The following is a 15,586-nucleotide window of genomic DNA, read 5'->3' as shown; positions in this document are numbered from 1 at the left end:
AGAGGCTGTGTACAGGAAAAGGATAAGCAGACTGTACTTTCTGAGAAGGCTCAGGACCTTCAATGTGTGCACCAAGATGCTGGAGATCTTTTACCAGTCTGTTGTTGGGGGCGTTGTCTTCTTTGCAGTCTGCTGGGGAGGCAGCATCAGAAGAGGAGATGCAAAAAACCTTAACAAACTGGTCAGGAAGGCTGGCTCATTCTTGGGCTGCTCACTGGATGGTTTTGAGGTGATGGTTGAAAGGAGGTCACTTAATAAACTCACTGCTGTCCGGTACAACACATCACACCCCCTCCATGACCCACTGGTCATATTGCACTGCCACTTCACTATATTTTATTATTTATCTTCACTTTCTATTTATGGATATTTAAATAGTGTATAGCAGTACTTTGCTCCTGTTTTGCTCTTTACTGTACTGTGTACTGCTGAAGACCCACTGGGATCAATAAAATGATCTATGTATGTACAAACTAAAACTCTTTGGCTGTGTTGAAAGTAGTCTACTACATACTGTTTGTGTGCTGATTGTACACAAAATAATGTATTATGCAGTATGTGACCTCATAAAAGCAAAGCTACAATTGATCTGTCAACATGAACTTCCTCAGATACCTGGATGACATACTGCGCTGGACAGATTTTCCTGTATGTTTAGGGTTATATTCTATGTTCATATAGTGCATCCCACAATGCAATGCGGTCAATTCAGGATGATGTAACCACTGACGTAACTGCCTGATTTGGTCCAAACAGTTTAATAGCAACAGTTTCAGTCTTTTACGGGTACGTAAATGAAATGAAAATACAAATTATCATGTTGGGTGAGCAGGAGATGAGGCTGGATGCAAGTGTGAGCTGGTTTTATTGAAGTCCATGGCACAAATAGGAACAATAAGCAGGGAAAAACAAGAACACGAGGAAGCAAACAAGAAATGAAACAGAACCACAAGGCAAAACTAAAACATCATAAGAGCAAGGCTACAATTGATGTCAACAATACAAGACAAACAAATGCACATTCACATTCAATGCCAAGCAAAGACAAGAGTGAAACAAGGAGTATATATACAAACACTCAAGACAAGAGACATCTGAGCACAATGACAGGGGTAGAGCTAAGAACAAGAAACAAGTGAAGGGTGTGAACAAGGTGGAAGCACATGGAAGATGAAAACAAAAGTACATGACACAGGAAAAGAAGGAAATAAAGAAAGAGAAGGACAAGACATGACAGGACATTACAGAAACCTTCCCTCTAATGCACAGTTCCCAAGGCATGGAACAAAACCCACCAAGGGAACCGGCGTGGAGAGGGGGTAGAAGGACACAAGGCAGACATCCAGACTAAGCACTAACAAGGACACCAAGAAGAGATTTAACCGGGGAACCTACACGAGACCAGTGAGGGGGCACAGAAGAACACAGGATTCTGAACATCAGACTGGATGCGAGATGGATCAGCAGACAAGACAGGAGACTCAGCAGGAGATGAAACAGAGGGCCGAACTACAGAAAACAGGAAACTGAACAGAAGACTGAACAAACGATGAGACTGGAGACCGAACATGAGATGAGAATGCAAATGGGGCAGGAGACAAGACAGGAGGCAGGACACAAGACGGGACTCTAGGCTGGACAGGAGAAGGAACGAAGAGCTGGACAGGAGATGCAACATGACACCGGACAGGAGATGAGACAGGAGACTGAAGTAACCTAGGCATAGAAACAAGCACAGATGCCGTCACAGGGACAAGTATGACAATATTAACAGGAACAGGTACTGAGAGATTAGTAGAAACAAGGACAGGGACACTGACAGTAACTGGCATGGACATATACACATTACAGGAACACTAGGCAGAATAGGGAACTGATACCATGGAGCTGCAGACACAGCATCAGGACGTGAGGGAAACCCGGGAATGTGGTGGGGAGCAGATACTAGAGCAGGTTGCCAAGGGGGGAGTGCTGGAGCAGGATGCTGAGAGGCCGGACAGGAAACCAGGACTGGGGCAGCCTGGGGTGCAAGGACTGGGGCAGATTGGGAGCAGGGACTGGGGACACAAACACTAATGAGTTAGACACTGACACAACAGATGGGTCAGAAGACACCAAGAACATGGGCTGGAGATGCTGAAACCCCTGGCATGTCAGTAGACTGGCTGCATCCTTGTTTGGCTTGGCATTCTGTAACATTGGCTGAGCAGGAGATGAGGCTGGATGCAAGTGCCAGTTGGCTTTATTGAAGTCCATGGCAGAAACAGGAGCAATAAGCAGGAAAAAACAAGAACACAAGGAAACAAACCAGAAATAAAAAAGAAACACAAGGCAAACCTAAAACAACACAACAGCAAAGCTACAACTGAACGATGAACAATACAGAATGAACAAATTCAAATTCACATTCATATTCAATGCCAAGCAAAGACAAGACTGAAACAAGGGGTATATATACAAACACTCAAGACAAGGGACACCTGAGCACAACGACAGGAGCGAAGAATATTTTACCATCATTTGCTCATGTCTATCAGCCTTTTGGACAGTGTCTGCTGTTGTGTACTAAAACATTGTGAATATCACCAAAGCTGTTGTTTTTGGCCTAATTTAGCATTGAGGCTTAGAAATGAGCAGAATGAAGCTTAGCACTTTTACTGAAAGAAATAATGTTTTTGTCTTGGATGCATTCTCAGTTTGTTGTTGAAATACACCTGCACCATGAAAATGATCTAGTGCCATGTTAATGTCCAAGGATTTTATAAACTTTTAAATGTCTCTGTAGGTTTGAGTCACAATGTCATACATTCCAAGATAAAGTAAAAGTGTAGAGTTTGTTGTTTTTGGCCTAATTTAGCATCTTTTTTAGATATATAACTCTCCCAATCTGCTGTTGATGCAGACACGGCGGAAATTAAACGGTCTATGCTCACAGTTTCTGGATGGATACCATATGGATAACGCCAGTTCAAATTCTTTGCCACCGAAAGTACATGGGAGGATGCTGAGGTACATTTATTCAATGCTGTTCCTACAAGTGTACAGTCTAAACCTCATATGTTTTGCAAAATATTCTTAAGGTGGACTCTGGTACATCAGAAGGCTTGATCAGTTAATGAATTTGAGTTGATTTTATGTTTAAATTTTTACCTTTAAATAGGCATAATGTTTTAGTTTTAAGAATATAATGTTATAAAGTCTAGTAGTTTAGTGGTACTTTAGTATTTCGTCTAGTATGAAATACTGAAGAGCAAGTTTTGGAGTAGAAACTCCAACATTTAAAAACAGGCTTCCAAACAGGTCAGAATAGGTCAGTTTTTCTCTCTATCAATTTTCTCTGCAGAAAACTTGTAGGCAGCATGACACATTTCTGGCCTCAGTGCATGATAAGAATGAAAACAATTTCATTAAGAGCCTGATTCGCAGTCAGACTGGTCAAGATCATCCAACGTGGCTCGGAGGCAGTCAGACTGTAAGTGTGTTTAAGTTAGTGCTCAATCTGTCACAGTGTTCTTCCTGCTCACTCTCTTCTCTCTGGGACAGTCGATACTCATTTCAGATTGTTGTTCTTCAGGTTCTCAATCGCTGGGTTTGGACTGATAGCTCTGCTTTTGACTTCTCTCCTTGGGCCAAAGGTGAGCCGAATGGCTCTGGACACTGTCTGCAGACCAACTATGAAGGTAACAAGATTACAGGTCTTCTCAAACTTTCTCAAAGGTTTCCAGGCGTTCTACTGCTGGCCAAATGCTCATCTCACTGCGAAATGTTCCTAGCACAATCCTTTTAACATCATGTTTATGATTCATATTTGCATTTATTATAGCATAATGCTTCCATTACCATCTTTTCCACCTCTATGCTTTTATAATCATTGCTGTATTTCATTAGAACATTATTTTTTATTTTATTTTTTTTTACATTTTATAGAAATCTTTGCACTGTTCTTGTAGGAGGCTGGGATGATCATGTTTGCACAGTGACACAACCTTTTGTCTGTGCCAAACAGACCAAGAAAGGTGTGTTTTCTTTATTTCTCCATTGTATAGCACGTCATACAAAGTTGTTATTGACATTCTTTTATTATAACAGTTTACCTGACTGTCCTTTTTTCCGACATTGTGCATTTTCCTTTAGCAGTGCAATCCTGAATTAGAGGTCTGTGATAGGAGTCAAGTGTGGTAGGGAGGGGCCGCTTCTTCCCCAGTAGTGTGGGATGTACAGTGCGAGTGGTCACAGGGAGGTGCTGAGGTAGCCATGACTCAGAGTTTTAGGTCCTACCAGTGTCCTTTTTATTGACAAATTTATTCCGAGTAAACAGCAAACCAATGAACACAACAAGGATAAAACGAGAAGAAAAAGAGATGCACGAAAAAACACAACACTAAGAAACAGAAAATAAACGTGGCTTCTTGTCAGCTTTCAGCTGTTTAGCTCTCTTACTACAACTAGTCCAAACTAACAAAAGAGTATAAGGACAAACCCCTTATATGTGGGAACAGGAGACAAAAAAACCCTTACTGGGAAAACTCAGCCCCTTTTAAGCTCTCAGCTACAGCCAAACATAAATGGAATATGCTATTGCAATGTTGCAGTAATTTCCCTACCAAAAACTTTTTACACATCAGTAGCATGACGTAGCATTAACTGTATTCAACTATATTAAAAATTCTTAATAGCTTATTTTCTCTCTCTGTCATTCTCTTTACTTGTGGTCCCACTGCAGATGAAAGAACCACGCCCCCCCTCACGGAATACGTGTGGTTTCCTCCTCCCTCTAAGACGGCGCTCCAGACGTGCTGAGGTTTAGTTCCCGTCCCGCTGATAGGTTAGTGCACTTTTGTTTTCCTTATCTTTTTACAATAATGTGGTAAATGCATGCGAATTACAACCCTAATATCTTCTTCCCTGATAGCAAGCGGATAGAGGACTACTGACCACTGATGGCAAAGCTGGTGGTCCACTGATGTTTTGCTCAGCGTTTTTTGGGCGGCCCACCAGTGGTTCAGCAGAGTAATAGACCAAATTCCACTCATCATCGCTCATTTTCCACTCACAGTCCAATTTATTTATTTTTCACTCCTTTCTTTAGTTGTACTTTGTAAATTAGGTAGAGCTTGTATGCAGGACAATAGTTTGAGTGGTCTGAGGGTGGACCAGCAGTGGCAAACAGTGAGTAGGGTGTAGACCTTATCAACTCAGTGGATCTGGGTTATTTGTCTATACACAGTCGATAGTGAGTTAGTCGATAGTAACACAATTCACTTTCACAGTCTAAACCAGGCCATTCAGCATTTGTAATAGTCTCGTCTTTCGTTATGCATGTTGTAGCATCTCTTAACAAGTGCTGGTGACTACTTAGTGGGAGGGTTGTCATGACAAAGTCATACTTTCTTTACTGCATTAGGGGCTCAGATTGCTCTTTAGATGTGTCTTCTCTCCTTAGCTGGCTAATACAGTGGTGTTTGTGCAGTGCAGTGACACAAGCTTGTATGAAGTGACTCATATACATATAAACACACACATTCTTACCAAATTATGGTAAGAATGTGTGTTTATATGTGTATTTGTTGTGTTGTTTCCTCAGTGGGGCTATCTACCATAACGTCCACCAGGGCGCATCCTGATCAGATGCCCAAACCACCTCAACTGTCTCCTCTCAATGTGGAGGAGTAGCGGCTCGACTTCGAGCTCCTCCTGGAAGACTGAGCTCCACACCCTATCAAGTAGAGTGTAGCCTGCCACCCTGCGGAGACAGCTCATTTCCGCTGCTTGTATTCATGATCTCATTCTTTCAGTCGTTACCCACAGCTCACGACCATAGGTGAGGGATGTAGACCGACCGGTAAACAAAGAGCTTTGCCTTATGGCTCAGCTCCCTCTTCACCACTACAGTCCGGAACAGTGACCACATTACTGCTGCTGCCTGTTCCAGCCTGTGGCCAATCTCACAATCCCTCTTCCCATCACTCGTGAACAAGACCCCGAGATATTCCTTCAACTGGGGCAGGTCCTTTCCCTTTACCTGGAGTGAGCATGCCCACCTTTTCTAAGATAGGACCATGGCCCAGGCCATGAACCAAGACACCACCTTCCAGCCTCCACACATAATGCCCTACTGGGAATGCCCTACATTTCCAGCACACCCTCAGTATTCATTTGGGTGTACTGGGTCTGAATACCAGTCTTCCCTGCCATCTGATCCAAGTCACCACCAGATGGTGATCAGTTGACAGCTCAGCACCTCTCTACACCTGAGTGTCCAGAACATATGGTCCCAAGTCAGATAAAATGACAACGAAGTCAATCATTGACTTTTGATCCAAGGATCACTGGTACCAAGTACACTTATGAATGTCCTTGTGTTCATTATACAGAACTCCAATAACAATTCACCATTCAAATTTAGATAGGACAGGCCGTTTTTCCCAGTCACCCCCTCTAGGTTTCCCAGTCATTGCCAACATAGGCATTGGAGTCTCCCAGCAAAACTATGGAGTCTGTAGGTGGCGCCCTTTCCAGAACCCCACCCACTTGCTTCAAGAAGGCTGAATACTCCAAGCTATTCTTTGGTGCATAAACATGCAAAACAGTCAGAGTTTTCCTCCCCTGCAACTTTTAATTCACATTGAGACGACCCTCTTGTCCAAAAGGACAAATTCTAACTGCATCCCCACACCTGCCCTGCGCCTCCCACCCTGTGCAACTCCTGAGTAGGAGAGGGACCAACCCCTATCGAAGAGTGTGGTTCTAGAGCCAACACTGTGGGTGGAAGTGAGCCCAACTATATCTAGTTGGTACCTCCCACCCTCCTGCACAAGCTCCATCTCCTCCTTAATCTCTATACAGTTCCAAAACCAGTAGGTATTTGAAGGTTTATTTGCATTTATTGCAAACTGATGAGAAAGATCAGGGTTCATTCTGTGTCTGTAATATTAATCAGTGCAGAATCTTAAATTACATGCTAGAACAGAGAGGAAGGTACCACCCACTTTTACTATGTCAGTGTCTCGCTGTGTTTGTTGTCATGTAAAAATGTACCTCAAGTCTGTGTTCATGTAAATGAAAGGGCTGTAAGAAATCTTTAGACTGCATGAACCGCTAAAGTGACCTATAAACAGACGGTAAAGGACACATAAAATTAAACTTCACAGCTGCTTTTGTCTCCACTGTGATGACGCAGATGCTTAAGGTGGTTCTTTGACGCTGTCAAGGACACATCAAGACACTTTAGCGTCCACACTATGAATGTTAAGTGGTCATATGCATCCCTGACCACCTCCAAAGGTGACTTGGATCACAAAATGTCTCAGAGACACACCAAAACCTCATTCACACCTGCACTTAGCGCTGTTCACTTATGATCAGATCACCCGGAATACATGTTAAAGTCAAGTGTGAACAGGGCCTGAGTGAACAATAAATTAACATCTCCTCCACAGAGAAGCACAACAGATGCACAATTACTCTTTATTTGCTGAATGTAGCATACTGAAAAAAAAAAAGACTTGTGTACAAGTGTCACATCCTCGCCCAAGGATCCACCTCCCCACCTGCAGAGGTTGCTCTAACCTCAGTTTTACTTAGATCACTACACACCTGACTTTTTTCCCTTTTTGACTGGGACTGTCTTTGGCTGACAATCTTTTGCAGTTACCCAGTTTGCAAATAAAGATTGCTGGCACTTGGATCCTCCTCGCTTCTTTTCTTTGGCATTACAACAAATTATAGCACTTTTGCATGTGACTGTGTGTTCGTATAGTTTGCCTTTACAGTCAGCATCATGAAATCCTTCACCAAAGTGAGTCGGCTTCTCACACGTTTGACTTTAGGGACAGCTTCTCATGCACTCAAGTGAAATCCATAATCCAATCACCAAAAACACGTTAGTGCAAGGTGTAAACAGGCCTAGTGAAGCCCAACATTTTCATCAGCCCATCAATTTTACACTCTCAGTTTTGATCCTAATGTATTTTTTTCTTGTTTTAGATGGTTTGGAAAGCCTGAACTGACCTGACCTGTTCCTTCCAGTACCCTTCTGCATGTATCAGAAATCACATATAATAATCAATGCTTTAGCTTTAAGAGCCCCAGATATCAAACATAAAAGATTATTATGATCATTTGTTTTCAGTTTCTATATTTGGTCTAAAAACAAAGATCCAATTACTTTACATCACTGTAATCTGTGTGTACAAGGGGCTGTGATTGATATCAAATAAAATTCAGCATTGCATAAATCCTACTTATTGACTGATTAATCACCCATCTGTGTTATTAGTCTTCTTACCAAGAAGAGTTGGTCACCATATTCCAGGGTCCACATACTGTACAGTAGAATATTGTCCCTTTTTACTGTAATGCTCTGATACTGAATTTGATTTATACAACAGTTAATTCCAGCCACGCAAGCTGATTGGTTGAGAGGCGTTCTAACTGTGCTGTTATTTCACCATAACATCACAGGTTTTTCACAAATACTGTATCACTCCGCTGAGACGCCGTTGCTAAGCAATGAGTTTGACTGCTGCAGGAGACACTCAAGACATTTGAATGTTTTTACTTCTTACTTTGCCACAAACAGAAAATGGACACTTTTAAGATCACATTTGACCGACAGCCGATTTGGTCAGACTCTGAAGATGAGACGACACTAAATTCCCAAACTGTCATCACCACTGAGCAGCTTTTCAGTCGGCAGCTGTGACAGAAGAACAGCTGAACAACCTGGAATCAGCCAGAAATGAACCCAGTACCATTCGCCAAATGTGTAGTCTCATTAAGGAACTATAATTTGGCTGAAGGAACTGCGAACATTAAAACATTTTAAACGCCGCGTTCACGGCCCAGTTTATTACTTTCTTACTTTATTTATTTAACTGTTGTATAAAAGCAATAGAACACTCGAGGAGTGTGTTATCACCAATAACATCACAGCTGTGATGATCTACGGTGACCAAATCACAGCCGTGATGTTATTTTGTGATAAAACACTCCCTCTCGGGTTCTATTGTGTAGTCTCTTAAGCTCCTTGTAACCACTGGTGGTTCCAAAGCGCACTTCATCATATTCTTCATAACTTTTATATTTCATAAGCTACATTAAAAGTGGTCAAAACTCTGCTTTTTTACGCAAGTTTGATGAATAAAGGCCAAAGAGCGGCACAATTCATCACTGCCACAACAAAATGAAGTCATAGGCTACGTTGGCAGAAAAGTTCACAATTAAAACTATTTTAATAAACACTGTAATGTTTACACTGTCCTAACTGTTAGTGAATGTTCATGCATGCTCTTCAAACTGTTTTCAGAACCTGATTTTTTTTGTTTCAATGAATTTTGACACATTTTAAATCCTTAGTGGCATCAAATAACTCACAAATGGTTTATTACTATATGCCAAAAATGCAAACTGAAAAGTGGAATTGAAAAGATTTTGTGTTAAAGTCTGAAGAAAAGATCAGAAACTTTGAACATGTGGAAAAAAAAAAAATGTGAATTTGACTATTTTCTAAATGCATCTTCTTGACTTAAGTCAGAACTAATTTAAAATGTCCAGTGTCGGGACTCTTCTAATGCTCTCTGTCAGCTGGTTCCATTTAAGAACAGCTTTTTTAGTAACTTAATGCTGTTTCTCTTATTTAGCTTTCATTTCTAAAGTAAAACAAAATGTTCTTGTAGTAACTGAATAATAAGCCTTAGTATGTAATAAGTATGGTATTGTAAGGGGTCAAGACAGCATGTACGCCAGCTGGCACAACTCTGATCATTAACAAACATATCTGATCAGGTGAGACAAATGTCTCTGATCACATGGTGAGATCAGCGCATGAGCATAAGTGTTCTTATCATCTATGATATTCTGCTGCCACCTGGTGGACATTCATGAGAATAACACTTCTTATGCCTGTGTAGTGAACTCCACACATCAACAGTATTTATTGTTTGTCATTTGTTTTGTGATTATTTAGTTGTGATTTTGTGATTCAATATTTCATCATTTAATGTTTATTTGTTGTTTGTGGAGACCACAGATTCCCACACCTATTTTCATTGTCAAACCTTGGTGCTGGAATAAAGTGATAAATGGTCTGGACGTCTGCTGGTGCTCTTTCTAACTGAAGAGTTAGACCAGTTGATGCACTGCCAATAAAGTGATACACAGTTCGTACAAATGGTCCTTTGAGCCTGATCAGGTGTGTCGTGGCAACTTCCAGAGATTTTGACAATGAAGAACGGGAGGGTTCCTACTTACCTTGATGACTTTATATTGAGCCATTCAGCAGAGCAGTTTATTCTCCCACATCAAAAGATGAGATCCTATCAACAACAGTTTCCTCACAGGTACCCCATGTGGAGCTTTCCTTAACATCCTCAGATAATGTTACTAGACAGAATGAGAGATTGCTTTGTTTAGAAGGAAAAGAACGGAAAGACCTGAGCAAGAAAATGTTTGAGATTGTCATGGGCAGTAATTTCTTCTAGGAAAGAGATTTCTTCACCAGGCACAACATCTTTGTCCCTACTCATTTAATCCCTCTCTCACTTGATGAGCAGTCCAGTTACAGCCTATCCCATACTGAACACCAGTTCAATCACCCTCTATCGCTCCACCTACCATTCAGTTTCCTGACTCAGTTAACTGACATAGATTTTATATAAAAACTAATGAAAAACAAATGGGAAATCCCATAGAGGTTTTTCAAATTTTTTTAAAAATGGCCTAAAGAGGGTGCTAGGGGACAATCGAGGGCATCACATAGGAGGCCCTTCCCTTAGTCTCCTTCTAAATTAGAAATATAGCTCTCATTTCTTATTTAATCAAATACAGAGTCTTTTGTTTGTTGGCCTTAGGCCTTAAGTGCAAGCAGCCGGATTACCAATGTGGACATGGTTGGGATCCTGAAAAATTCTAAACAATGGATTGCCTTAATGTCCCGGGACACCTCTTTGCTCTAGTCCCCTTTTGGGGTGGTCAGGTGGTGTACCAAAGTGTGGATGCTTCAGTACTCTTTTTCCCTGACCAAAGGAGGACCAGAAAGTACCATGGGACCACGGGACCAGACAAGACCAAAGTGGTCCATATGACTACCACAGCTTTATGGGAATAAAAAGCATCCTGGGAGTACTGAAGTGGCAAAACTCTGGCAATAATTAAATAAAATCTTATTGTGTGGCAGTATGTTTATTGATGCAGTACACTTTGATGATGTTATGCCCGTGTTTTTGGACACTTTGTTACAATTGTATGGCAGCCCTGGGGCACCAAATTAGCCCATAGATGACTGTTGAGTACCAATGTGGCCCATAAGTTAGAGACCAAGACTTAGGCCAAGATCTGGGTTCACAGGGCCAGACCAGGTTGAGACTCAACATGTGAGGTCAGTAGGACGTGTTGGATGACATATCGGAGCACCAAACTAGTAAGTGGTCAGGAACAAGAAGTAGCTTTTTTGATACATATGTGGTGTCAAATTTGTTTTTGGCACATTTTTTGAGACAAGAGTTAGAGGAAAGGATTACTAAAGCATCCTGGGAGTACCAAAGGGTCTAGGGGTCGTATTTTCTTGACCTTTTGGCCTAGAGTCACCAAACTGTTGTAGAAGGTTGTGTCTCGATGGTCCAACAACATGCTCCACTTTTGGTGACCCTACCACCTTTCCTTACCTCTCCAGGCCTGTGAATGCAAGTTTCATCCATCCATTGACTATATAAGGCCCGACATTATTAAAGGCCTTAAGGATCAGATCTCTCTGACCTTTTGGCTTAGAGTCACTGAATTTGGATATGGTAATCATATACAGCCACCGTGCAGCTAAGGATGTGTCTCTTTTACCTTTGACCCTACACTAAATTTGGATATGTTTATCGTACTTTTGGGGCAGTCAAGTGTGTCAAGTTATGTGGCTCTATGACCAACTCCCCCTCACTAGACCTTATACAATGCATTCTGCAGGGTCACAGCCCAGGCGAAAGTTTGTACAGATAAGGTCCTGGACCTTTGAATCTAGAGTCACCAAATTTGGAAAAGTTTAGCATGCTGGTAGCATGATACATTTTTCCAAATTTGGTGGCCCTTTGTCCTTACCCTAACTTGCTAGACCACTTTTGGTTACCATTGTTATAATCCAGTTCATGTTAACTTCTACCTATTCAGGGCCTAGGGCCCAATTGTCCACTGCCACTGTATGGATAAGACTGTATCTCTTTGACCTTTGACCCTACAGTCACCAGATTTGGATATGTTTATGGTACTGTTGGGATGATCATGATGTCAAGTTATGTGGCTCTATGACTTTGCTTCCCCTTGCTAGACCTCATACAATACAGTCTGCAGGGTCATTGCCTAGGCAAATATTCATTTGGTTAAAGTTGTTTCTGCTGGGCCTTTGAACCTAGAGTTATCAAATTTGGATGAGGTTAGTGTGCTTGTGAGATGATAAATATTGTCAAGTTTGGTGGCTCTATGACCTTCTCACAATTTGCTAAACTGCTTTATGTTGTGTTGTGCCCATTCAAGGCCTAGACCCCAAGTACATCTGCTGCACAGGAAAGGTCATATCTCGGTATTTGGTGGTCCTATGACCTTCCCCCACCTTTCTAGTCCACTTTATATTTTGCTCCTGCCTATTCGCTGTATCTCCTCAACCTATGAATGTAAAGTCATCAAATTTGTGTGATGTTAGTTTGCTGGTTGGATGATAAACTTTCTAAAGGTTTGGTGGACCTACAACCTTCCACCAACTTTATAGTCTGCTTTACGTTAACGAATGCCTATTCATGGACTAGGCCAACATTGCAGTCACTGTATGGATAAGGCTATATCTTGACCTTTGACATTACAAATTCTGATATAGATATTGTGGTGTTGGGACAATTGTGTTTGTCAAGTTTTGTGGCTCCACCACTTTTCACCCCCTTGTTAGACCAGTAGAACTAAAGGGTCACAGCCTAGACCAAAAATCATATAGATAAGGCAGTTTCTGCTTGTTCTTTGAACTTAGAGTCACCACATTTGAATGTGGTTAGAGTGCTAGTGGGTGGATAAATTATGGCAAGTTTGGTGGTCCTTCGACTTTCCCTCAACTCACTAGATAGATATGTTCTGCAGGGTCATGGTCTAGGCCAAAATTTGTACAGATAAGGCTGTATCTCTTGGACCTTTTAACCTAGAGTCATCAAATATGGATGATGCTAGTGTGCTAGCTGGTTGATACATTTTCTCAAGTTTGGTGATCCTACAACCTACAAACTTCTGTGTATTCATAGTCTAGCCCACCACTGCAGGTCGGGAGTCGATGTGTGAAGTCAGGGGAATGTGGTGGTTTACACATCAGAGCGCTGAACCCTTAAGTGTTCAGGTACAGGGAGTAGATTTGGGTAGAGCCTAGGGACTTGAGATCTACACCAATGAGCCTGATGAGCCATTTGACACAAATGTGGCTTTTGAACAGACCAAAAGCAGCCAGTACCAAAGCAGCCTGAGAGTACCAAAGTGGGCTTCGATCACTGTATCTGGCAGTGGGCCAACGCTAGAATCCCATAGGACTCCATTCAAGAGTACCAAATCGTCCAAAGCACAGCAGTTCAGGAGTACCAAAGTGTTCAGAGATCATAGAGGCCATGTAGGCCAAGTCATAGGCCTAGATCTGGGGCCAGGGGGTCAGACTGGGAAGAGAATCAATGTGTGAGGTCAGGTGGATGTGCTGGATGACATCGGAGTGCCGAACCAATAAGTGGTCAGGAATGGGAAGTAGGTTTTGGAAGGTCCTAGAAGCCTGAGACCTGCACCAGTGAGCTCAACTTAAGTCCCTGACACAAATGTGGTGTCAATTCTGTGTTTCAAAATTTTTTCAAAGTTAGAGAAAAGTTATACCAAAGTGTCCTGGGAGTAGTATAGTGTCCTGGACATGCAAAAATGGGTTACTGGCACTGCTACTGGCAGTAAGCTAACCCTAGACTCCAATAGGACTCTATTCAACATATACCAAGTGTCCAGGGGCCATAGAGACCTAATTCTTATCCAAGATATAGGTTCAGAGGGTGAGATCGGATTGAGACTCTGATTAGAGACCCAGATGTCTAATTGGTCAGGAACACAAAGTAGCTTTTGGTAGGGCCTAGGGGTGCAAGACCAGCACCAATGAGCTTGGCTTAAGCCCGTCAACACAATTGTGGTGTCAATTTTGCATTCCACAAATTTTTATTTTAGATGTAGGGGAAAGGAGGTCTAAAGCGCCCTGGGAATACAAATATGTCTAGGGGTCGTATTTCCTTGACCTTTGGTCAAAAGTCACCAAATTTGAATATGTGTTGCATCCCCTTGGGCTGACAACATGCTCCAACTTTGGTGACCCTCCAACATCACCCTGCCTCTCCAGGCCTCTAAATCTAAGTGTTGTGCACCCATTGTCTTCTATAAGGCTTTAAGATTTATATGCCCTTTCACTGCAAAATGTGATTTTTCTTTTTCATCAGGAGACAGGTCTACATTACTTTGTGTGATAAACTTTGCATTCAACACATTTTTCTATGACTGTGGAAAGAAGTACCAATACGCCCTGGGAGTACCAAAGCAGCTAAGGATCATATTTCCTTGCTCTTTCAGCCTAGAGTCACCAAATTTGGATATGTGTTGTGTTCCCTCAGGCAGACATGCTCCGACTTTGGTGATCCTCTCACCTTGCCCTGCCTCTCCAGGCCTCACATTGTCAAATGTCATCCACCCATTGTCTTCTATAAGGCCTCACATTGTCAAAGGCTTTAAGGGACATTTTGACTTAGAGTCACTAAATTTGGACATAGTATCCCAGTAAGATGGCAAAATGTGATTAGTTTGGTCCTTGCACAACATTGCCTTACCTTGATCTGCTCCCTCTGAATGGTTAGGTTAAGGTCAAGATTGGGTGAGGGTTTGGGTAGGTAAGGTTATTTTGCACAAGCACCAAATTTGGATATGATTAGCATCCTGATGAGACAGCGAAGCCTGACAAGTTTAGTCCCTGTGTAACGTTGCCATACCTACCCACACCCTTCTTTCAGTCCCTCTGAAAGGTTATGTTTAGGCCAAGGGTAGGTGATGGTGTGGCTAGAAAAGGCAACATCGCTCAAGCACCAAAGTCAGATAAGGTCAGCATCCTGGTGAGAAATCAAAGTGTGTCAAATTTGGTGCTTGTGTGACTTCGTCCTACCCACCCTCCAATCCCTCTGAACAGTTATATTTAGGGCAAGGTAAGGGAGGATGTGGGGATAGGTAAACCAACATCACAGAAGCACCAAACTCACCACGCTTTGCCAGCACTCCGAGTTTGGTGCTTGTGCAACATTCCCTTAGCTTGCCACACTCTTCCTACCATAAACCTAACCATTCAGAGGGCCATATCTCCTTGACCTTTGACCCTAGGATCATCAAACTAAGAAGTGATCATTATTCCAATGGGCTGACCAAGCATGTGAAGTTTTGTGGTGGTACAGCCTTGCGCCACCTTCATGGAGTAGGTGAAGCCTCTGTCTAAGGCCTCAGTGCTCAAAGGCCTGTAACTATGCAAACTTTGAGGAGATCACTAAGTTCTACCAGTTCTGGTAAATCA

Source organism: Colossoma macropomum, unplaced genomic scaffold (assembly GCF_904425465.1).
Source record: "Colossoma macropomum unplaced genomic scaffold, Colossoma_macropomum, whole genome shotgun sequence".
In the NCBI taxonomy this organism is placed as follows: Eukaryota; Metazoa; Chordata; class Actinopteri; order Characiformes; family Serrasalmidae; genus Colossoma; species Colossoma macropomum.
This window is presented reverse-complemented; position numbering follows the sequence as displayed.